Source organism: Dromaius novaehollandiae, chromosome Z (genome assembly GCF_036370855.1).
Source record: "Dromaius novaehollandiae isolate bDroNov1 chromosome Z, bDroNov1.hap1, whole genome shotgun sequence".
Lineage (NCBI taxonomy): Eukaryota > Metazoa > Chordata > Aves > Casuariiformes > Dromaiidae > Dromaius > Dromaius novaehollandiae.
The window spans coordinates 55,028,615-55,052,624 of record NC_088132.1 but is presented as its reverse complement, the minus strand read 5'-3'; the positions used below and the strand labels follow the sequence as shown (position 1 = coordinate 55,052,624).

Genomic DNA, 24,010 nt, shown 5'->3' with positions numbered 1-24,010 from the left:
ATATCCATTGCTACTTTATGAAGGAGTGGGCAGGTTGGGAATGTTGAATGTCTGTTAGTACCTGATGCTGCCTTTGGAAAATGAGCACTGAGCTTTACAAACATGTTGATTAAGTTATGTATTTATTTTTATGTGGACTCCACCTTTGTTGGCAGATATTCATTAGCATTAGTGAAGATCTGCCTGATGGAGGATGTGGGAATGAGTCTGACATCTTTCTCGTACTTCAGAAATACCATGTGACTTGCTGTTCAGCTGTGCTGCTCAGTTTATAAAAACTAGAAAATTCCAATTCTCAGTGATTATTAATCATTTTTTCTTTAAACAAACCCAGTATTTTTAGAATTAAGAGCAACTCCTTTTTTGTGCAAAAGTAAATAAGACAAACTCAGTGTAAACATTTGCGTAACCACAGTATTTGCTGGATAGTTAAAAAATGCGCAGTAAAAACCCAGTAAACAGTACTTGAGGGGAAAAATGTAAATACACTTAATGGGATCCAGCACTCACTGGAGATATATAATAAATGGACCTTAGTAAAGGGAAAAAATCAAGTATTACATACTCACCTAAAACATCAGTTTGTCATGAATGATCACAGCTTAACAGCAATGCAGCTGCTTCAGAAACAGGTGATTTTATGCCTAGTCTTTCCCATAATTTCCCTGTTGCTTTGAGGAGGGAGTAAATGATGCTGCATCTGTACTCAACCCAAAATATGTTCCAGAAAAGTTGACATAGGAAGCTTTGGTAGCTTTGATAGGAAGGAAGGAAGAATTCTAATTTTAGCCAGTCTTAGATCTGCTCGGACACTCTTTGGTGTGCTTGGAACACTAAGAAGTGTTCCATTTGGTCTCCCTGGAATCAGATCTTCCTTTGGTGCTGCTGCCCAAGATGCTGTCAGTCAGCCTGAAATGGGCCACAGGATACGTCTGTGCCCTATAATTCTGTGTTAGCCAGGCCAGTGATTGGCCCCATCTTCCAAATTTACTAAATGTTCCATTTTCTATCATGTGTACCACAAACTTTTTGAAATGTCAGGTCACAGAAAGGAAACACAAATGGAAACCTCTAAAAAATAAATCAAAAAACCACTTATTCTAAAGAGATCTAAATTGTGTTGCAAAATGCAGCAAAGATGCTTATGATTTTGCTTAAAAGTATATTAATCGGAAAATGGAATTAGCCTTTATTAAACCACAAGAAAAAGTTCTGGTTTGGATTTTATTAACTGTGTTTTACATGAAAAGGCTTGGCAAAAGAATGACATTGTTTAGAAATAACAAGGCTGGAAGAAACTTCAGTATAGACATTGCACCCTTTCCTTGAGCTGGAGAAACCTCAATAAAGGAGGAATGCTGTGGTGACAGAAGTAATTGGAATCCCAGATACATCCTGCTTCTGGATTCCTTCGTTGATGGGGTGTCTCAATCCCAGTGGAAGGACCTAAATGCATCTGCTCTTATAAAGATCTAGAGGCATGGGAAGTTTCTCTCTCCCACACACAGACCTCTGTAGATTGCTTTCTGTGTGTCACTTTGGTATCCTTAGCAAATCTTGTTAACAGTAGTTACATTTAGCCTTCAACAACTTTGATGACATGCTGTTGGCTTGACTGTCATTGTGGGTGGTGGAACTCTGATCTTAATTCTCTATCTCAAACAGTCTTTGATTTCTACTCTGTTTTACCCAGCAGAATATGCTTAATAAGTTTTCACAAACCTTAGAAATGATATCAAAGCAAACATATAAACTAATTATGAAGCTTTTGGGAGAACTGAAGAAGCATATTGTATGACCTCCAAAAGTGATTTCTTTCTGGTTTGGATGCTAGTTAGATTGATTTCAACTTTTTATCTGCTATTTTAGCATTCAGAGTTGTCACTTAATATTAGCAAATAAGTGCTACATCGAACAGAGGAAAAAATACTCTAATTCAGATTTTCTAACTGAATATGACAGGTCAGTTAGAGTTACATGGTTGAAGACATGGCATAATCCCAGCAGCATGTCTTCTTCGACTTTTCTAATAAATAAACCTCCTTTTCCTGTGAAGCACACATTGAGACTGTCGTAAGTGAAGACCATTTTCCCAGAGTCTGAACTTTGAAAGCCTAGTAATGCCACTGACAAAACAAAATTATTTATAAGCTCCCTTATTTGGCCCAGTGATCTTGTCTTATAGATAATAAAAAGAAATATTGTTTCCATTTAGTGCATTGTTTCATGAGATCTAGAGGGTTTTTTTGAAAAAAAATGGGTGGTTTTACCAAATTTAGACAGGAAAAATCCAGACTGAGGTCTTTAAACTTTTCTTTTTTTTTAAATCATCAAGTTACACTTAAAAAAGTTTTTTTAAGTATGATTTGATTACATTAACGTACAGATTTTTTAAATATGTGCCATTTTAATAAATCATTATTGTGAGGTGGTAAATAGTATTTTTTAAAGATGGTGCCAGACTACACTTCAACAGCAGTCGTCTTTGCCCTATGAATGATGCAGGTTAATTTACCTTAACATTGTATGTAATAGCACGTATAACAAGAGTCTCAGAGACCAAAGATTTAGATTGATATCTAGCTGACCTTTCTGTTCCCCCCTCATTTTACTAGGTTAATGTCTTTACATGATTTTTGGTGACTTTCATGAAATGTTTTAATAGCTGCATGCTTGACATGCCTTTGTATCTGGACAAAATATCCAGACATTCAAACCTATGTAGTTTTATCAGTGGAGGAGCTTGTGAGAAATTAAACTCTGTTTTTTCATTTTCAGTATTAAGATGTTATTGTAGTAGGCTTATTGGAAAAACTTATAAAAGCAGATTTTTCTTGTCTGTCAGTGTTATAATATTTTGAAAAGATTATCCTCAAAATACAATGGTTTGGCATTCCAGTCTAGGGTTCTCTTTCTTTTCTTTTTTTTCCCCCCAAAAAGCAAAGGTCAAATTGAGCTGCCGTAGTTGGAAGAGATGCTGAAGTGATGGGTGTATCAACAGTGCTTATGGTAAGCACCCTGGCATGGTATTATATTATTTAAAGTATTACAGCTGATAGGTGTTATAACACACTGTGGCATTTCCTAAGCACTGCTATACTTGGGGGTAATAGAAATGAAGAAGCTGAGGGGAAGTATTATCAGTAGTACAATGATTCTTTGTCTTGTATGAGCAGATACCTTTTACTAAATAGCCTGGTATGTGTGTATTTGATTAAAACACTGCCCAGCTACCATACCAAACACTTCCCCAGTTAGGCCTCCAAAACTGGATTGTCAGGAGGTAAAAGAAGCTGTACACTGTAGGAGCTGAGCAGTGTTTTTATTCAATACTACTCGTCAGTGGGGACGGGCACAACGCTAAAAGCTCAACAGAATGCATAAAAGACCCATATCTGTTACTCTGAATTTTACTCTAACTTTGCTTTATCTCTAAATTGTATAAGCCTAAAATGTTTATTTCTTTGAACACTTGTCGCTATGTGCTACTTCCTATGCTTTCAACATTGCTTTAGGTTATTACTGATAGTTTCGGTATTAGTAGCATATTTCAACAGTGGACTTTAAGACTCAGTAGAATACATGAAACATGGGTGGTAGTTGTTCAGAATTGATCAATCATTGAGATATGCACAATGCAAAAGGAATATGCTCCAAACATACACTGAAATTGGCAGTGATAAATACAATAAAAAAGAATATTCATGTTAAAATCTGTGCATTCCTGAAAACAATTCTGTTGTATGTGTTTAGAATAATCTAGCCTTACAAAAGGAAAGATAAGGGGTTTTGAGCATTTTTTGAGCAACAGAAATGCTTTTGAAAATAATTGATATGGGGTTATATTTTGGTTTGGCTAGTACAGGGCACAGAGATATAGGAGAGCTGTCCATATCATGTGTAGCATTCTGGAAGTATGGATTTAAAAGCATGCTTCTGTTTTATGTCCATACACACGTCATAAGTTAGTGATGGTGGCAAGTGGGGCTGGACAGAGTGCTGAAGCACGAGCCCTGCTCCCAGCACTCTGGGTGGCATTGCTGCACCAGCCTGCTAGGCAGTATGTGCTGTGCCAGGTGGAGATTAGTTTGCTGCCTCCCAGAGCAGCAAGGGAGTCCTGAGGGGGATTGCAGCACTCTAATCATGATTTCAATATTTGGCTGCTCCACGGACAGTCTGATGATGTGCTGCCCTAACTCAGGGCAGATCATTGTCTTTCTGTCCAGACTCCATTTATCAAATGTTTATGACATGAGCCCACAAACAAGAAACATGACACTGTAGTATTTGTCAATACTGTTTTGCCACAAAGGAAACAAAATTACAATCCAGTCAAAAGCTAACATTTTACTTTTTATGGTGAACCTCAAAATACTTCATGTTGCTGGTATTGCACATATCCCTTCCGTTGTTTCTTTTAAATTAAATTGTACAGGTACAGCGTTATCCTCTTAATGTTCTAGGGACAGTACTCGTCTCTACTGGAGCAATACTGTTATTTTGGCTAAGTGCCTGTGTCCTTTAGCAGCATTATATGATATTTTTCACATCAGTGTATTTGTATTATTCACCTGTAACATACAGATCATGTTGGCTTGGAGTGAGTATTGAAGGTTTAGGGCCTTGCAGTGAGCTGTGTTCTGTGGGAAACAGGCAAAATGGCCAGACCTCCACATGTTGCTGCTTAGCAGAAACTTTTAAAGTTTGAAAGCTCATAGATTGCTTATTGTATGTTTCTTGAAATTATTTTACTTCTCTTAAAAAGATTATTCATTTAAATTACGATCCCTTTTGCTTTGTTTGAGCTATGTAGCACAGACCACGATCCAGCAGACGTTCTAGAGGACTCTGCTTTGGGAGGTGGGGAGCAAGGGAATGCAAAACCTGATTCTATCCCCTGTTGTTGGTGAGGTTAGACCACCCTGAGTCATACCACTAGAAGTTTATCAGAAGCAGAAAATTATCTTAAAAGTTAAAAAGAGTATGCTATTTCTAAACAGATGTGTTGTTGCTGTTATTGCTAAAGTTAAGCCACACAACTGCAAACTTAGTTTCCCCTGAGTTTATCCACCTTAAGGTTTGCTAATCATTGTTACTTTCCTTTTAGCTGTGAGGTTTAACTGTTGGTTTTCTGCATCCCCCTTCCTCCCCCCCCCCCCCCATCTCACCATCATTGCCTCTGGATGGATCTGTCTGGTTGGTATCGATCAATCTCAAGGTATATGAAACAATTCTTTTCCGCCCTTTGGTACAAAGGTCAGTTACTACTCCTATTTCATTCTGGGAAAAGGTGGAATCCTGTACTCTTCTTCTGTGTGCTAGATCTTTCTATACTGCTAATTTCCTCTGTTAATCTTACCAAAAAAAAAAAAAAAAGGCAGCCACTGCTGCTTTAATGTTAATATTGTCACTGTAGCTATTTAGCTTTCTTCTCAAGATAAGAATACAAAATGTTCCTCAGATATATTGTAGAGTTTATTGAGTAGTCTGTGTGTGATTCTGAGGCCTAGTCCTTCCTAGATATAGCTAAATGGCATTAAAGTTAATTGAGATTTAAGAACTTGTGATATAGGAAAATATGTTCCATAGTTAATAAATACTTTGGTGTCAGTACTAACAGTAACTTACCTTGCCTCATGTGAACATTCACACTGTGCGGAGAGACTGCTTTCTTATTTTATAAGGGTTGAGTATCAGTATGTGTCCTCTAAAAATGAAGCTATGAAAATATGCTTTTTCCATACTGGACTGGTACTCAATATGATACTACCGAAGCACAGTGTTAAAATTTGGTATTAGTGTGATTATGAACACCCCAAACCTCAAAATTATTGCTCTGGTTTACAGCAGGAATGAATTTGATTCTGTTAATTTGTATGAGAGACAGGTGTTTTCCTGAATGAATAAGACAATATATCTTTAATACATAGCAGGTATTTTTTTTTTTTACTTGAATTCAGCTTGTTAGCGTTATGTAATCTTCCTGCCCTGGTTTGCTAGGGACTGGTTCAGACATTGCTTAGACCTGTTTACTGACAATTTAAATGAAACCTGCACAGTTGCGCTATACACAAGACACTGGAAGCAGATTCCAAGTAAAGGGCGCATTGTTTAAATGATCATATATGTTTGGGGGCAGGAAAATATACTACTTAGCATAAATTGACATCTGTAGCTGGGGGTATTTCATGTTGCTCAATGATAGATTTCCCATGGTGATCTGTGGCAGTAGCAAAAAAAATAAGTAATCTGAATTGAACTCAAACAGCATTTACCATTTTCCTCTGAATTCTGCAGAATGACTTAATGTCATATGCTAAATAAGATTTAAGTTTTGCTTTTTGCAAAAGAAAACAGTAAGGGATAAGAGCCCTCCTTGGGATTGAAGAGATAGCTATTTCTATGGGATAAGCGATGAACTAAGATGCAGAAAGACAGACAGTTTTAGCATAGAAGAGAGAGACAGATATGGCTTGTAAGAGGCAAAAGACTTGTGTTGTGCTGTAAATAATAGGTCATACTTTATAGCATAAGCTTTGTGTCCGTCTAGTGATTTTTGTAATGGGATTATAAGTATTTATTTCCATTTATATTTTGTATTTTTTTCCTATTTGATAGCTTGCCAATAAAATTTATTTCCAAGAGAGCTGAACCTAGCATGCAGACTGACAGGGAACAAAAAAACACCTTCAAAGGAAAACACATTAAAAAGCTTAGAAATCACCAGAAAGCGTTAACGGCTCTGTTGGCTGTTGCACAATGGGATGCAGGAATTGCAATAATGTTCTTCTTCCATCTGGTGCCTGCAAACTTGCTGTTTTCGGAAGCATTCATTACTGTAGCAAACTGTTCACTTATTCATTCATGTGTAGCTGCCCGTTATTCTTTGGAAAAGTCTTGGGTTGAAATCGGCACGGTTCTTTGTTGCAGAAGTGATCAGTGTCAAACGTACTACAAGATGTCAGTCCAAATGCAAATATCATCAACTTTTAAAGTATCTCTGCATGTTGTATATATTTGGAATGTACTGTGAAGGTGTAGTCCCAGGAGTGAGGATCTTGACTGACAATACTCAAAGGAAAATCATGCAATATCTGTGCCAACATGTCTGTCTTAGACTGAAATTTCAATTTCCGTTTTAAATTTCCTGGCTTATGTTAGCTAACATCACAGCCTTAAAATTCCTTTATCTCCTAGAATTTCTGTAGCTAATTTCTCTGCTACATCTGGACTAGTTAATTTTCAGGATTGAGAGATAGCTACTGGAAGATGTTATTCTGAGAGGGAAGACAGGTTTTATGAACTAAAAGATGGAAGAGAACTGGAGTTGGCTTTTTCACTCCCAGTAACAAAAGGGAACAACTTTATTTCGCAACTTGCCTTCTTATTTCTCCAGCATATGGGTTGCCAGTCTTGTCACTTTACTGCAGAATGAGGACCATCTCAGGTCCTCATGAGGATCGTCTGGAGGAAACACGGGTCAGGAAAGAAAAATGTGCATATCGACAGAAAGAGATGGACCAGAGAGTGTGGTGCAATGACCAGAGCATGACTTCTCGGTTTGCTGGCAGGGTCAGTATTTAGAACTTTCATAACAAAAATTGCAAGTTCTGTTAGGAGGAAAGTGATTAAAGGTAAGTGCAGAGAAAGGATGCTAAACTAGGAGACAAGGGCACAACAGCACAAACATGTTAAAAATGCTCAAACCTTGGTCCTCCCTGAATCTCTGAAATAATTATATTCTTGTGGTAAGTCTTTGAGCATAGATTCACAGCAATATAGTCTTGCTAGGTTAGCTCTCACCTATCTTCCATTTTCTTCTCCCAGAAAAGAAACTAGTCCTTTCAGCCCTGCAATAATGAGCAAGTAAATTCATTTATTAATAGTTTTCCTATTATTATTCCTATATTATAGGAATTCCTATAGTTATGATTAAAAGTTATAACATTATTAATGTTGTAATTAAAGGTCATATAATATGAATTTATGTAAATCATTGTCTTGCTTTCAGAAAGCATGTACAAGGGGCTGAACTGAGAGTGCATGGGGAACTTTTCATCATGTAGAGGGTTTTAGATACTTAACTATGCAACTCCAACTTTCTTTTTTACTTTTTTCTTGAGGATTTGGTATTCTTTGCAGTGGTATACCTATGCTACTTTGTTTATGGAGTTTATCACTGTAAGTTGTGCTACCACTGTAGTGACTGAAATCCTAACAGGCAGTTATTGGACTGGAGAAGCCTTCTGAAAGAGGACCAGTTTACAGCTGCTAGAACATCACTGTTGTTCTTTTAACTACTAATATGTTACTTGTGGGGGAAAAATCAGTATTTCGTGGAAAGCAAAAGAGACTTAATTAGGTGAAACACATTTAGTCTTGCAGGTAATGAGAGAAGTTTGAAAAAACAAGCTGTAGCTGGTAGGCTAGCAGTACTGCAGAACGACTTTGGAAAGATATAAACATATAGATATATAGCATTGTAGTTTGTGCAGTAAATGTCCTTATAAAAGCTTCTTTAAAAAATGTACTGTGTGCTCTCAGTACAGAGTTTTAAGTGTTCATACCTTGGCCACTTTTTATTATTCATTATTATAATATGCTAATAATTTCCACATTTCCGTTTCAAACGACCAGCTATTGTGTTATAAAATTTAAAAATAATTTAAATTCATGTGAAACTGTGTATATAGTGAAGTTTATGCTAAGGTCTTCTGTTAAGAGTTTCAGTATCAAGGACATTAGGATGGAAGTGTAGCTCCTATAGTCAGTAATTTGAGAAAGCCAGTGGCTATGATCATTAACCATTTTCTTGACTGATTTCCTAAGGAAACGGGTCTAATGAGGTCATACCACCAGGTCACTCCACCATAATGTACTTTAAAAGTTGTTGGCCAATTTTAGTCACATTTGGGAGAACATCTTCATGTTTCAAAGATACTGAGTTCCTAACAAGTTTTGCAAAACTAGTCAGTGAGATAGAGGAGGAAGGCCCTGGTAGTAACTCCAATGACTGCTTTCCACCTGGGAAAGAAGATAAGGAAGAAGAAGGAACAGAAACCATAATGGGATCATCAGATTAATTTAGGCTGTGTCTGCGTTAGTACTGTAGTTCAGTACATTAGTACTGTGGTTCAGATGTAGTTTTGAAACAAATCCTCCAACTGTCCCCACTTAGTTGGTTTGCTTCACAGAGCAGTTTCAGTGCATGGGAACTAGAGTCCTTTTGGAGGAAACTGAACTAGTTGCTCTCTTCCAGGTATGCATCAAATGGCCACCAAATCTTAATGGGGATATGTGTCCAGACCAATGACTGATTTTTTTCCTTAAAATCCATGTGTTGTGGTTTTTTCAGTTCAGAGAGTCAGATTAAGACCAGTCTGAAGTAAAATCCAGGATCTGCATATTCTGTTGATGTAGGGGTCTCTGAATCAACTACTTTGGTGTTACTATTGTGCTGGATTACTTACTGTTACAGGCATAGCCTTAAGCACCTAATGTGTACCAGTATTTGTGCCTAATAGAATAGTCCTTCTAAAGTAAGGGTCCAAGTTCCTGTATAGTAAGTGGAGCGTGGTGAGTGCTTTTAAGTATTTCCGAATAGAGATTTTGTCTGTCTCAGTTTAGGCAGTAGTCATGCAGACATGGTCTGCTTTTGGAGACCTTCAAAGCCAGTTATTTCTCCACTGACCAAGTCAGAACTTAAGCCCTTTAGGAACACCGTTCCATTAAATGTAAAACAAGCATGTATATTAAGGTCTAGCTTAAGCAAACTGAATCCCATCTCCAGCTACATTAGTTCTTCTGCATTGCTCATTCAAATGGTCACATTTGGGACGTTAGCAAATGATAGTGATACTGTGGGAAGTGAGAAGTCTGAGAAGAATTAGTTAAACATGACTAAAGATCATCCCATTTTTGGCATCTGGGTCATAAGATTTTCCGTAATCCCTAGAAACTAACTAATAGGTTTCTGAACTGTCCTGGTATTTAGCAGTGCTGAGTCCTTGGGCCGTTTATAGTGGAAGTTTCTGAGTACCTAGTGCTTTGCAAAATCAGGCCACATAGGCACTAAAATGGAAGCCTGCTAATCTAAATGGAAGTTTCTGATTTTGAGAATCCTGTCCAAGATTTAGAAGCCAAGCTCAGATTAGTTGTCTTGGGTAATTACACTGGTTCACAAGAGTGAGCACAAGAGCAAGAAGAAATTTCCTGCCTGGAATTCAAGAATTTGTATAGGATTTTTTTTTTTCTTTTTTTTGCACTTGTGCTCCAATTCTGTTACAGCATCAGATTTAATCTATATTGAAATAAGTTTTAACTAGTTCAGCGACATTGATTAAGATTTAGAAATACAGTTAGGGAACAACTGAAGAGAGCATGCAGTTAAAATTCTGATCCTGTGGTCTGGTGTTAGCTAGGATTATTTTGCTTTCCAAAGGTTAAATATTACAACTGCAGCCATGTAAATAGGAATGTAAATGGAAGAAACCATGATGAGTAATTTTTAATATATTTATATTAAAAAATAAAATCTTTTCTGTGTTTCTGTCTCTGCCTTAGCCTCTACTCAGTAATTCTTCCATCAGTGGAATGATTTTCACCACCTTTGAGCAAGGTAGAGTTTTTTAAAGATAATTAATCACCTAAAAGTTTTATGAAATTAAATAGCTGAGTAGAGGACAGGGACCATAAAAGTTCTCTGCATGCCAAAAAACTTGCAGCATGATCTGATAACTTACTGTCTGGAAGAGAATCTACATGAGAAAGACCTTATAAATGTCCCAGCTGTAGGAAGAGCCTTGTGCTTCTTTGGTCCTGAAACTCAATTGACCACAAGACCCAAATCTGAAAGAAAGAAAAATCAAGCAGATAAAATGTTTCAAAATAATTCAAGGTAATTCTGAGTGTATAATATTTAACAAACAACTTGATGAGCAATTTCAAAATGTTTTGTCACGTGAATTTGATGCAATATGGAAAAACAAACATGAGTTGATTAAAGAACTATGCTTCCATAAATAAATGGTTGCTTTTTACTGTTGAGATTTTTTTCCTGTTTCTTCGAACACCTGTACTGTGGGAACACAGAGAGTGCATTTGAGTAACTGTAAGTAAAGCCATATACCTGATGGGCAGCCTGTGGCCCTTTCAGAGTATGCTGGGTATATGGATGTTAAGACATTGCATTCTTCAGCATAGCCCAGCATCCCTTTAGCAGATATGACTCTGTGCCCATGAATGGAAGATTTGTTTGTGTGTGAATAGTAGAACTTATTGTCAGATGTTAAGGTCAACATAGAAACTCTCATCATTTTATACTGGTATATATTTGATTCTGTGTTTTATAGACATTGAGGACTTGATAAATCTATCCTTAAATTATGGACATATGTATTCATATCCATAGCTATTGTGCATATGTGTTGTACTAAATATACATGCAAAATAAATCCAGAACCTATACAGAAAGGCCAATGATCCTACCAAGCTTTATTACCCAGTTCTTCATGTGTGCAAAAAGTTCCCACTTCTTGGGAAAACATTGGACTTAGAGACATGGTATAGTGCTAGGCATCCCTCATACTTATGGTGAATGGCTGTCTTCTAAAGGAAAATATAATGGGAATACTCGTATTTAATTCAGTATGAGAAATACTTTCCTTTATGGATGGCTTTAGCGGTCTTTTTGCATATTTGAAAAATTTTTTTTCCTTCTGGTTGTTTTTGTAATTATATAACTATATTATTGCATGGGCTTTGGTAGCTTTAGCAGATTTCAGAGCAAGGGTATGTTAAATGACCTATCCAGCTTTCACTGAAGTTAGTAAAAGGACTTGCTCTGACTCCACCGTGAACTGTATGTGATCCTGCTTTACAGATAACAGACTTAGTTGCCAGATATGCAAGGCTCTGTTATATCCAAGTTTTCGAATCAAACTGAGTCATATCTTACTGGTGGAGTAGAAGTATTCCTAAGCCTTATTTTCAAGCATTTTGGCTAGTCTAAATATTTTTCATGCAAAGCTTCCTGGACATGCGGAATAATCTGGCCATCACTGATCTAGATACCATATTTTTTGGCACTGCTGATCAGATCTGTTGTATTAGAGTTTATTTATGCTCCCTGTAGTTCTCCAGGTTTTTCAGTTCTTTTACTAACATTGTGTATTTTCTTTGTCTTTGCATCAGAAGGGCATTTTGCTGCTGCGGTAGAGTCTAATTAGTGAATTTTATTTCAAACTCATCTCTAAAATTACCTCTTACAATATCAGACTTTAATGCCCTTTTAAAAGTCTTCATTCTGAAAACAGCTCAGAGAGCACTATGATGGAAATGTTGGTAAATGGGATGGAATAGAAAAATGCCGTAGGAGAGAGTTGTTATTGATGTCTTTCAGTTAATGTACTTTATTATCTTCAATTGAAATCCCTGTGGTTATCTGATATGCTTATTTTTCTGGAAGGTGTCCTCACAATATTTTGTAAAGGTGGTGCTTTTAGGTTTTGCTCATTGGTATTATTTTAAGCTGTATCTTTGAAAACTAACTTCTGCCTATTGCTTTTTAGAGGCAGCCCTCTATCATAGATCTCCTAACAACCTGTAAACACCAGTTTTATAAGAGTCTACAGTTTTGACAGTTGGTTATGTGGTAGGTGTTCCAGTGAACGGTATCTTGTTTTTCAAAAAAGACTAGAAATCTTGCTGTGGTGAGTTGTTCCCCAGTATGTGTGAAGTTCTTCGTAAAGGACAGCACTCTTTAAAGATATAAATAATATGTAATTAAAAAACATAATCAGTTTTCTTTAGTGATTGAAGAACATTTAATAACTACACATGAGAAATACAACAACAAAGTGCTCAGGCAAATCAAATCAAAATCAAGTGCCTAGGAAATTTAAAAATAATAATTATTAAGAACCGAGCACTTGCACCTTGAACTGAACTTACTAATAATATGCAGACATACTTACAAGAAGTGGATGAGTGAACAGAAACAAGTGTTATGAGTAGGCGGGGATTGAGCTGGAGCTGATGCAATACTTTGGTAGAGAAGCAGATGAGCCCATTCTAGTCAGTTAGAGACTAATTTTAGAGCAGTTTGCAGGATGCCATAAGTTAGATTAAAGATAGTTTCACTTTCAGGATCAGGAGAGTGGAAAGGAGAACAGAATGGGTTTTTTTCCCCCTTCTTTTCTTTTTTTGGTCTCTCTTCTAAGTTCTCCCCTACCAGCACCTAACTCCTGGAAAGTAAAGGAAAATCGCTAGAAATTCTAAGTGTTAATTAAGTTTTATAACAATTATTGAGTTAGCCAATAGCATGCCAGTTGGAGGGGGAAGAACCATTGCAAATACCTTCTCCTACTACACTTACACATTTTGTATTTACATATTATTTGTTACAAATAACAGAAGAGATAAAAAGTAACAATATTCTTCAGCTGTTTCAAGCATTTAGCTAAAACCAGGAAATAACTGATGTCGTAAACTGTTTTTTTCATGGACCTTGTTTTTCTTCTGTTTTTGAAGTAGCTATAAGTGCTAATTCATGGAAACAGAGTAGCTATATCAATTCATTGCTTTGCTAGACATAATTAACCTTGTAGAGAAGTGGGGTATATGTTAACCCAAGCAGAGTATCATGCTAATATGGCTATGTTGTTTCTGATACCTGAACCATATATTTCTAGAAGTTGTATATAAGCTTTTGCTAATACAGGTGATTAATACTGATAATGTCAGGAAAGCAGTTCAAACAAAAGAATAAAATGACTGCTTACACAGAATATTTTCTGTCTGTCTACACCTTCCATATTTGTATTCAATAGTGTGTTATTCTCTGAGTCCTACTGTAAAATAAGGAGTACATATATTCCTCTTCCTCTCCTTATTTTCCTTCTTTCCTTTTGCTGCAGTTTATACATAATGTTTCTTCTTGAGTATTTTTAGTAATGGTAGATAAATAGCAATCATATCCGTAGTATTTGGAAGAATACAGAAAACTTCCACAACTCATCCCTCCAAAAATAGGTTAAGAAAAATATTTGTCATGGAACTAGAAATCAGTTCTGGAGGATTTACAGCTTTTTAGGTTAAAATAACAGTTGAAACAAGAAGTTTTCACCATGTGAATAATAACATTTGAAGGCAAGCCTGTAAAATTACACACTAGTCTATTACCCTAGTCTGTTGCAAGTAGTTTGCTGATAAGTATGGTATTACTAAATTCAATTATTATTCTTTTTTTATTACTAAAGTAAGACTCTTTTGGGTGTAACAGCCGGTGGATTTTTTCCACCAGTTGGGTTTCTCAATCAACAGAAAAGGAAACTTTTAGATTTGGCTTTAGTAAATCTAAATGTAATGAGAATTACAGAATAGCTGGCCTTAGAAAACAGCCTTGAATGGATGTGTCGTGAGTTCATTCGATTTAAAATAAGTGGTTGAACAACTTACATCTTTAAGTTTCTTAACTGCAAAAGGAAAACTTTATTTTCTTAAATTTATTTAATGATATTGGCTGAAAACGTAAGTATTTGAATGTGGAAGATGCTTGGACTTTGTATGAATTGAATGCACAGAGTAGTCTGAAACGCAAACATTGTCGGAAGATTATTAGGAAAATAAAGCATCTTCAAGGAATGGAGGAAAGATACAACTTAAATTTTTTGATATAGAGTGAGAATTGCCAAAAAGTAAATCTGCCTTAGATCTCGAAAATAGTTCTGAAAAGATCCTAAGACAAAAGACAAAATGTTCCTTAACCCTACACATAAAAAGTTTAAAAGAAGAGAAGCAAGCATAGGGAAAAGATTGCGGACAATTATTTTTTACCTTCTCCCTCAAGTAAATGAAAATGAATTATTTTCAGTAAAGAAAGTTCCAGAAAAGGCAAGATGGCTAATGAGAATGGGTATATGTAAAAGAATCAGTCAAGAAGGAAGCAAAATTTGAGGGGACACTTTAAAGTAGAAAGTAACAGTTTTCATTCCAGAGTTCTTCTCAATTATCTCTTCTGGGGTGATAATGTTGGAATGCAAAAAAGAAACTTGTTTTTTCTGTTTAAACAGGCAAAAGCTATAGGTCAATTAACCTGACATAGATAGTATTCAAGGTTTTTGAACAAATTCTTAAAGAAGAAATGATTAAAGGTTGGAAATGGAAATAGGATAGAATGCAAGATGGGTTTATGAAAGGTAGGGAGGGTATTGATTGAACCATGACCAGTATTATTTGGCAAAATAACTGATTTGTGGGAAAAATGAAATTTCTTGCTTCTAATCCATTTATATTAATAGCACACAGGAAAATAAGAGTGGTACTACTTCAAAAACTGGTCTTTGGGCAAATCTTATAGTTTAACTATTAGCACAAGAAGTAGGAGAGAGTTAATTAAATTTGCTGATGGCAAAAAATTTGGAGGCACTGTCAATACAGCAGAAGATAAGAAATTCCTACAGAAATAACCAGAGGACCTTGAGGACTGGAATAACAGAAATGGGATGAAATTTATTGGTGCGAAGTATAAGGTCATGTACTTAGGGAGTAAGGACAAGATAATTCTGTTTCAGAAGTTAGTGGCTCATTAGTTGGAAATGATGGAAGAGAAATGGGTGTTTTAGTCGATCCTAGGATGCCTGTGAGTTACGAGTGTGAAATGGTCATGAATGAAATATGGACAGTTTGGGGTTCTGTCTGGTGAGATGCTCCCAGCTGAAATAGTTACTAATGCCATTACACAATCACTGCTGAGGTCTCATTTGGAGCACGGTTTGTGAATAGTTTCAGTCTCTCCCACTCAGGAAAAAAGGAAATTCAAACAAAATAGTATAGAAAATTGTTATGGTCATTGGGCAAAAGAAAAGCCTATCTTATGAGAAAAGATCAGAAGAATTTAGCTTGTTTAGCCTAGAAAAATACAAAACCTGAAATGGAATATGATTTATCTCTGTTAATACTTTGGGGAAAAGAGATTTTAAATGCCAGGGAATGAAAGAGCTGTTTAAGCTAAGCTAAAATGTTGGCGCTAGAATTAAAGATTATAAATTGACCGATTTAACTAGTAGAGATTCTGAAATAACTTTCCAAAAAGAACAGTAGTATCCTGAAACCAATTAGTTTTCAGATAAAACTATATAAATTTAGTAAAAGATATTATATCAGATGTGATACCTGTAAATATGAGAAACTGGACATAATGACTCAGGAGGTCCCTTCCTCTCCTATGTTCTTGCATCACTATTAATCATTTTGTGTTATCCAAAGACACATATTTAGAGTTTATGCCTTTGTTGATATATATTGCATTTTGCAAAGCTGCTTTGAGTGTCAGAATATTAGAGCAAGGGTTGCACAAAAATGCTTATTTGCCCCTGTAAAGTAAGGCTCCCATCTTTATAATATCTGCGTGAAAGAAATTTTCGTTTTTGTTCTAGATAAAGAGTCTTAAAAATGTGGGATCGAATCTTGAGAAAATGTTATCCTGAAAATTCCTCAGATCTTATTTTTTGAAAATCTGGCTCTGAAGTTCTGTTTTCACATGAAGTTGTGTAGGAATTCTTCCTCCTTGTGTATCCTTTCCCCAAAGAGATTAAATACGCACTTTACTGCAGAGGAAACAGAGAGAGAAGAAAATAAGGAACGTTTATCAAGAACTGTGCTAACAATTCACTGTTGCAGCATTTTCCCATTAATGTTTGGAGTCCTGCTTCCTTACTGAGACTCCAATGTAGCATGGGGAATAAGTGTTTTAGCAAAAGCCATAATGATTTTAAATGACATTTGGCTAAACAAATACCAGCCTTTTGTTTTGCCTATGGAGTCTGCTCTAGGGCATAAAGCAATGGAACTTTCTCCTTTGCTGAAGCCTCTGTAGGGGGATTGAAGGCTCCTTTTTTTCCCCCTCCCTCTACTGAGTTTTGTTACCTGTGTTCTTTTTTTTTTTTTAGATACCAGACTCTTTTCAAGACTATTGTAAATGAAATGCTTCTTACAATCTCTGATTTTTTGCACTTCCATACATGTAAGAAAGAGGGCAGGAGTATTTTCTACAGTTGGACTCTGAAGAGGAAGGCTATGAAAGGAACGTACAGAGAAAGTCTGGAATAAGCAGACAGTCATTTGTATGGACTAATATTGTTCCCTGCTAAAGCTTGCTTAAGTTTGATACTCACTGTATTTTTTTTTTCCAGAGGCTGAACTGGAAACTTTTGTGCTTCCACAGTTTAGAACTGATACTAAGGTGTCATTATTAGTAATCCTAAGCAGTGTCTATAGGTCTCAGGTAACTTGTGTTCACTTTATCCTCAGCATTTAGACATTTAGTAATTGCAGTGGGATGAGAAAAAAATTATTAAATCCACATGGCTACTTTGTTTTTTTTTCACTGGGATTTGAAATGGGAGTTATCATAGTCATTTTTAGCTTATCAGTCTAAAAATGATAAAAAGAACCAGGAAGTGATTAAAAAGCCAGGAAGATGTGTGGGAGATCCCATCCTGAGCACAAAGCAGAGAAAGAGAGCTGAGAGAGCTCTCCCAGAGCAGCCGCCGAGAGTGAAAGCTTGATCCCAGGACTTGCAGCTTAGCTTGAGACCTCAGCTCTGAGGGATGCCATTAGGGAAGGAGGACGCTGCCAAGTTAGACATTTACTTCACCGCTGTAGCTGAAGCTGTAGCTGTAGTTTCTCTGCCTTGAAGCAGAGAAACACTTTGGTAGTTAAGAATACTATTTTTAATGAAATGCAATTTTAGATTATACATAGTTTACCTTTTTACTTTTTTTTCTTTGTAATCTTGTTTCCAACTTTATAACCAAGAAAGTAATCTTTTGCTTTGTTAGATGAAATTTGTTTTCATTTATAAGTCATCTACTGTTAAAAATGAACAGACCTGACAAACTTATTTCTCCAGACAAGATGTATCCTAGGAAAGCAGGGTGTAAAGCTGTCAAGCAGCATCGATCTACAACCTGAGAGAAGGCTGGGCTTTTCTGGAGCTGCGCATGCCTCCTGCCAACTGGAGGAGTCAGTGTGCACCTGGCATCAGCTGCTGACTGGTCTAGGAAGAAGTCTTGGCAGACGAGGAACAGGAGGAATAAAGCAGAGAGCCCTGGGTAATCCCCCAGATCATTGTATTCTTCTAGCTTCCAGCTTCAGAGAAGCACTTTTTAACCAATCATTACAAATAACTGGTACTAAGGACCCATGCTACAAGGTGAAGCATATATGCTATTAAATGGTCTATATTACTTACCTTCTCCTGGCTGAAGGTGCAGTCATTTGGAAAAAGAATAAATGTTTTTGAAAGTGCCACTTTATATATCTGTGCTGAAAACTTGCCCTGGTGAAATAGATGAGTTTTGAATATTAACATTGTTCTTAACTTCCCTTGCTCTTGCTCTCAGCCTCACACCTCTGCATGAACTTGGTTCAAGCTTATTATTTTACTTTCATGATGGAAAAATGAGCCAATATAAGGTAAAGGGTTTGAGGTGAATATTTTTTTGATAATGATAAAATGAAGACTGAATGAAAGTCATCCACAAATGTGTTGAATTTTCATTTCCTTTTTCTAAAATAGAGGAGCATTCTCTATTTTTTCAGAAATACTGTCTTTACTTCTATTTCATTTTTAATACTCAGTTGCTCAGCAGCCTTTATCCCCCTATTAGGAGGACAGACAGTAGTTCTGGGTTTTGTGTAGGCACTGATCTGTTGGCCTGTTAGTGCTTTCTCCCTAATGTGCCTCTAAGCCTCGAAAGGATCCCCAAAAAACAAAGCTGTAGCGCACAAACGATGAGTGCATACTCTCTACAGGTTTCTGGAAGCCTATCCTTTGCCTGGTCAGCTGTGCTTGGTAAAGAGTGTTTGTACGGTCAGAAGTGGGGCAGAGGCTATACCATCTGTATAGTCAGTGCCTTAGTAGAGATTTGTACTGGAAAAAAAATGTTAACCTTGATTATAGAATTATGGTTTTATACCAGAAAATCTAATATTAATGTGCTCTTTTTAGGTTAATTTTGTCTGAGTGACTCAGACAGTTCCCAATTGTGATTGGCAATCAATAGCAATAATATGAGCACTAAGTCATGTTTCTTCATCAAAATGACAAGCCTTAGAGCAGACGGTATAATTGTTTGCTTTTCTGCACAGATAGAGACATGATTGCTGTGCTTTTTCCTAAAGAATGAGTTCATGGGGGCTGAAAGAATTAATGTGTAAAGTACCAGAGACAAAGACATATGTAAAAATAGGGAAGTGTAAATGTAAAACAGAATGGACATTAAAAAAAGTCAGGCTAACCATTCACAGCCATAGCTAATGGCAGATATTTTCTAAATATTTCTTCAGAAATTTGAAACAGCATGGAGCACTTTAATGCATAGCTTCTCAGAGAGGCTTGTTACGTAAAACAAAAACAATATTAGGTACATACATGCATTGTCTGTTAGGGAGAGAAACAAGGGTTTTAGCGTTTACACAAGTAAAATAACTTATGTAACTGCTAATTCTCCACAGAATCTAACCTTAAAACCAAAATAAAATCTATAATCAAATTCTTAACTTCCCAACAGGGCATATGATTTTTCCTGTTTTCTTGAGTCTTATCTCCATAATGAAGGATTAGGTATTGCTGTTTCCTTTTATTTTTAGTTAGCAGGTTATATATTTCTATCTAGCATCTGATTTTTGTGTGTTCCAAATGGCAAGTATCTGTTGGCTCAGTAGTATGTATATTACTTAATATCTGTAATACCAACAGTTCCCTCAATACCAGTGTGATTAATAGACAAGCCAGAAAAAGTTAGCTATTTCTAGGGCACTTGATATTAGAGTGATGAAAGCTACAGAAGTTTTTTTGAAAATTAGATGGTTTCTCACTGTGAAATTTCAAGGCTGTCTGTCAGGAGGAGGAGTGGGGCAAGGCTTAATGGTTTCAAGATGGAGTTGGCATCTGAAAGGGAATGTGTGATATGACTGCTGTGTAAGACAGGGACTAGCCTCGATGCCTCGTGGTGTTCCTATTTTCACAATCATCTGACCTACACTGAGCATTTCAGTTACTGTGTGGACATGACTTTCATTTAACTCACACTCAGTTTGGAAAACCTGGACCTCAGTAAAGACCGACATGAAATCTGCCAGGCTAACATGACTCAGGTATTCCACATTTACTTTTATGCCTTTTCCTTTTTATCGCAAATCAAATGGATTTGTGTAAAACTGTGTCGTGTCAAGGAGAGTGCTCATGTACAACTACCATCAACCACAGCAAAATGAAACAAACCAAATCACCTGGAGAATCAGCAGTTATGTCAAGCACAAAGCCTCTAGCCAGTCAGTCAGTTTTGGAAAGCTCAGACCAATTCTGTTTGAGACACACATCATCCATTATAGCCGTCAGTAAATACGGATATAGTTACTTGTTCTTATAAAATTCATGTTTCTTTTTTCTTTCCCCATTTCTACTTTCCTCCAAAGATTACATTAAGATTTGGGATTTTCTACTACTGTTTTATGTTAAAAATTAAGATTCTCTACTATGAGGAAAGCTATGATTGAAGAGCTAACAGGAATGCTTTCACAGGAAAAGGTGGAAAAAGAATTTTCAATCAGAATGTGAAAAACTGTGTTTTAAGTATGCTTTCAGCACCTACTTCTCTGATTAATCTTTATTTGAACAGTAGAGAGATTTGTGAAGGAGCTAACCCTCTCAATGTTTTGTTAGTTCTAAGCTAAAGATACAAACGTACCTTGCATCTACTGCTGCTTCTCAGGTATCAAATTCTCTGTCTGGGTTTACACTAGAAATTATTTATTAGCACAAAAATATTAGTTACAGGCACAGGGATATTGTTTTCGTTAGTTATAGTCCTTCCTTAGAAATAGTCTTGTGCCAACCAAAGAAATTCACCGATTGTGGTGAATCCAGTTAGAGGTATTTTTGCATTTAGTTCTTCGCTGTTCCTGAAAAGTAAATTTTACTTTTGTTGAGATAGGAGCACCCAGCGTTCAAAAGCACATTGTCTCATAGTTCATAGAACACTTTGGCAGTCTTTTTCGTTCTTAAGCTTAGGTATTTAATACAGAGAATCATTATTCCTCTTCAGATTCTTTGTTTTGTTTTTTTTTTCAAAGCACAGTTTTAACAGTGGCTAAAGCTGTGAAGGTTCTAAGAGCTATTTTAAGGTCCTCTGAGACATGGTTATGTTAATATGGTCCCATGATTAAAAATGATACAGATCTTTTGATAAACCATTAAGCGTGGTTAGTACTGATTTCAGTTTTAAATTTAAACAGTTATGAAAAGGACTTTCTAAACACATTGATATTTTACCACTGAGTGATCACAGCTTGATAATATTTGATCTCCCTTCTGGAATGTTTCATTTTGAAAACAGAAGTGTATCTTTAAAGTGTATTTTACTGTCATCCATTGGTTTAAAGGTTGCTGATGTTCCTAAATGCTTTACCTGCTGGAGCTTCAGAACTGTTTTTAAAGTTATTTTGCTTAAAAAAAAAAAAAAACCTGTAAGGTAGCTAATTATTGTTTTGAATGCTTGGAAATACACAGCATTGTAATGCAAGGACTCAGAAAAATTAAATTCTGCTCTCAGTTCTGTTAATTTAACACATATGCTTGGTGGAAGCACTTCATCTTTCTGTCTTAGGTTTCACAGACCAACTTTTGTTTGTAGAGGATAGAAGTTAACAAAATATTTTCTGAACAGTAATCTTGATACAGAATAAACCGTAAACCTTGTAATGTCACTTGGTAAGGAAAACCTGCTTTATACTATCCCATAAAACTGCTAAGTCAAGACCTTTACCTTGAATTAATCCCTCACTGCACTGTGTTTACTTTCCTGTCAGCTATTCCCAGCTTAAACAATGGATATTTAGGATCTTGCTTTCCCTCCCTGTTACCTCTTGGCCCTCCCAGGCTCATTACTAAAAATTTTGCATGTTTTTCTTTAATCTGGAACCGAAGGACAGGCAAACATGGTGCCACTAAAAAAAATCGTGTACATAAGGACTATTTGTGAGGAAAAATTCTCAAAATGGAGCTGCTTGGTAATTATGTTACAGATGATGAACCTAAACTTTAAAGTTAGAACAAACTGTATTCAAGATGAAGCTGTATATAACAAGTGTTTAGTACAATAGTCTACATTCATCTTCCATGTGACACGCTGAAATATATAGAATTAAGCAAGGGATAAATTTGACCCCATTTTTCTTGTTTTTATTGTCATCCAGTTTTTAACTTTACAGTTTTCCCCGAACAGTGGAGAGGGGAGACATTAGACTGTCCAAATGAAACACAGCGTATGATCTGAGGAATTCCTGCTGCATGTTCTGTAGTAATGAGAGCATGTATATCATTATAGATTCCCCTGCTGCAGGTTGTTTATTCGGCTTGAGTAGCAACCACATTTTCTATTTGAGTACTAACATATTGTATTGTAAGTGGTTACATATTTCTCTGGTGACCCATATCTCTGAGCAATTGGAGGACAATTCAAAAACAACAAAAAAGAAATGACGTTTGAACAAGACTGAAGGGCTAGCTTAACCCCCTCTACCCTGGAATTTAGTTTGGAATACAACTTCCTGTTGGAGGTCTGGGTCTCTCATGGGGGGTGGGAGGAGATACTGTTTTTTCTTACTAGATATGTTCTAGTTGCTAGGAAGGGTGGAATGGGTAACTACGATGGTTTGTACTTGAGGAAGAAAACAGGAACATCGTTTTTAATTCCACTGAAATATAGGTATTCTTAAAAATATCTAGAAACTTAGAAAAATATAAGAAACTACTTGAAAGGCTCTCAATAATAAGCCAAGTCTGCACTAAGTATGCTCTGCCAGCAAGCCATACCAGCAAAGTGCTGTTACTGTAGACATAGTTAAACTGCCACAATTATGATTTGTGCTGTGGTGGTAGAACCATCCCTTGTCCCAGATGAGACAAACTAGGCTAATAAAAACATAGGTTTGTTCATCTAACTGCACCTGCGCTGTACTAGAGACTGCTGCTATCCCTCTTCTTCGCATTTTTGAGCGCCTTAGCTGTGTTAGATGATATATATGGCAGATCCACAGAGATTGTAGGTGCTGTAAGTCTAGACCTTGGAGACTGGACTGTTTTGAAGTTACACCTTTGATTTTATTTTAATTCAGATTTGCGTATTGTCAGTTTTTTACAGAGACAGAGAACAAAACTGATGTATAAGTAGCCTTGTACATGGTGAGCTGTAATAAATTGATTTTGGTTTCACAGTCTATCATGTAAATGTGTGCTTTGGCTCATGAAGTACTCTGTTAGTATGCTCAATATGTTCACACAGTAAAACCCTTATAAAATGATTTGAGAAGTCCCTTGTATCAGTATGCAATAGATGAATTTTCTGTGGCTAGCAAGTGGCCTTATTTTTCTTTTTCCAGTCAGTCCAGTTTATAATTTCAGTCAGACTCATACACATGCAATTCCCTTTTGCTTAGTGCTGTTTAAATGAACGCTGTGGAAGTAAAGCTGTTAGAGAATTTTTTATGGAAAATTCATTTTCTATGAAGTCAGTTTTTTCTCTGGGAATTTATTTTTCTAATTAGACAAATGAAACTGAAGTAGTTTACTTAGGATCAGTTTAATCCTACTGGAAGTGTGACAATGTATTAAACTTTTGAAAGTTTTCTTTAGCCACAGTTCAACAATAAACTGCATTGCCCAGCAGAGCTGTATTTTTTAGCTCTTTCCCAATGTTCTGGTGTGGAAAACTGCATTATACTTTCGATGGTACAGTACAGTATTTTCTTTGTGTGGCCATCAGAGTAGTCAAGTACCTATGAACGTGTCATGGTGGACATAGGCTGGCTGGAGACTCTGTTTTATGAGTGAGAATAAGACTTGAGTGACAGCATCTGTTAGGTTATGCACACTAGTAGGATAATAAAGTTGAATGTCCAGCTGATTAGTGAATTAACTAAATGAGTCAATTCAGCAAACTGATGT

The 24,010-nt window shown here is 36.3% G+C and overlaps 1 protein-coding gene and 1 long non-coding RNA gene across 7 annotated transcripts in view; both read left to right on the top strand.

Annotated features, from left to right (window-relative positions):
• LOC135323494 (ubiquitin-like-conjugating enzyme ATG10) overlaps nt 1–24,010 on the top strand; it is an 82,264-nt gene that overhangs the window by 13,130 nt on the left and 45,124 nt on the right. The gene's annotated exons all lie outside the window — the stretch shown is intronic.
• LOC135324704 (uncharacterized) lies at nt 12,087–18,309 on the top strand. Its single transcript, XR_010385997.1, has 2 exons — nt 12,087–12,652; nt 16,950–18,309. It is a non-coding gene; the product is annotated as an uncharacterized LOC135324704 (long non-coding RNA).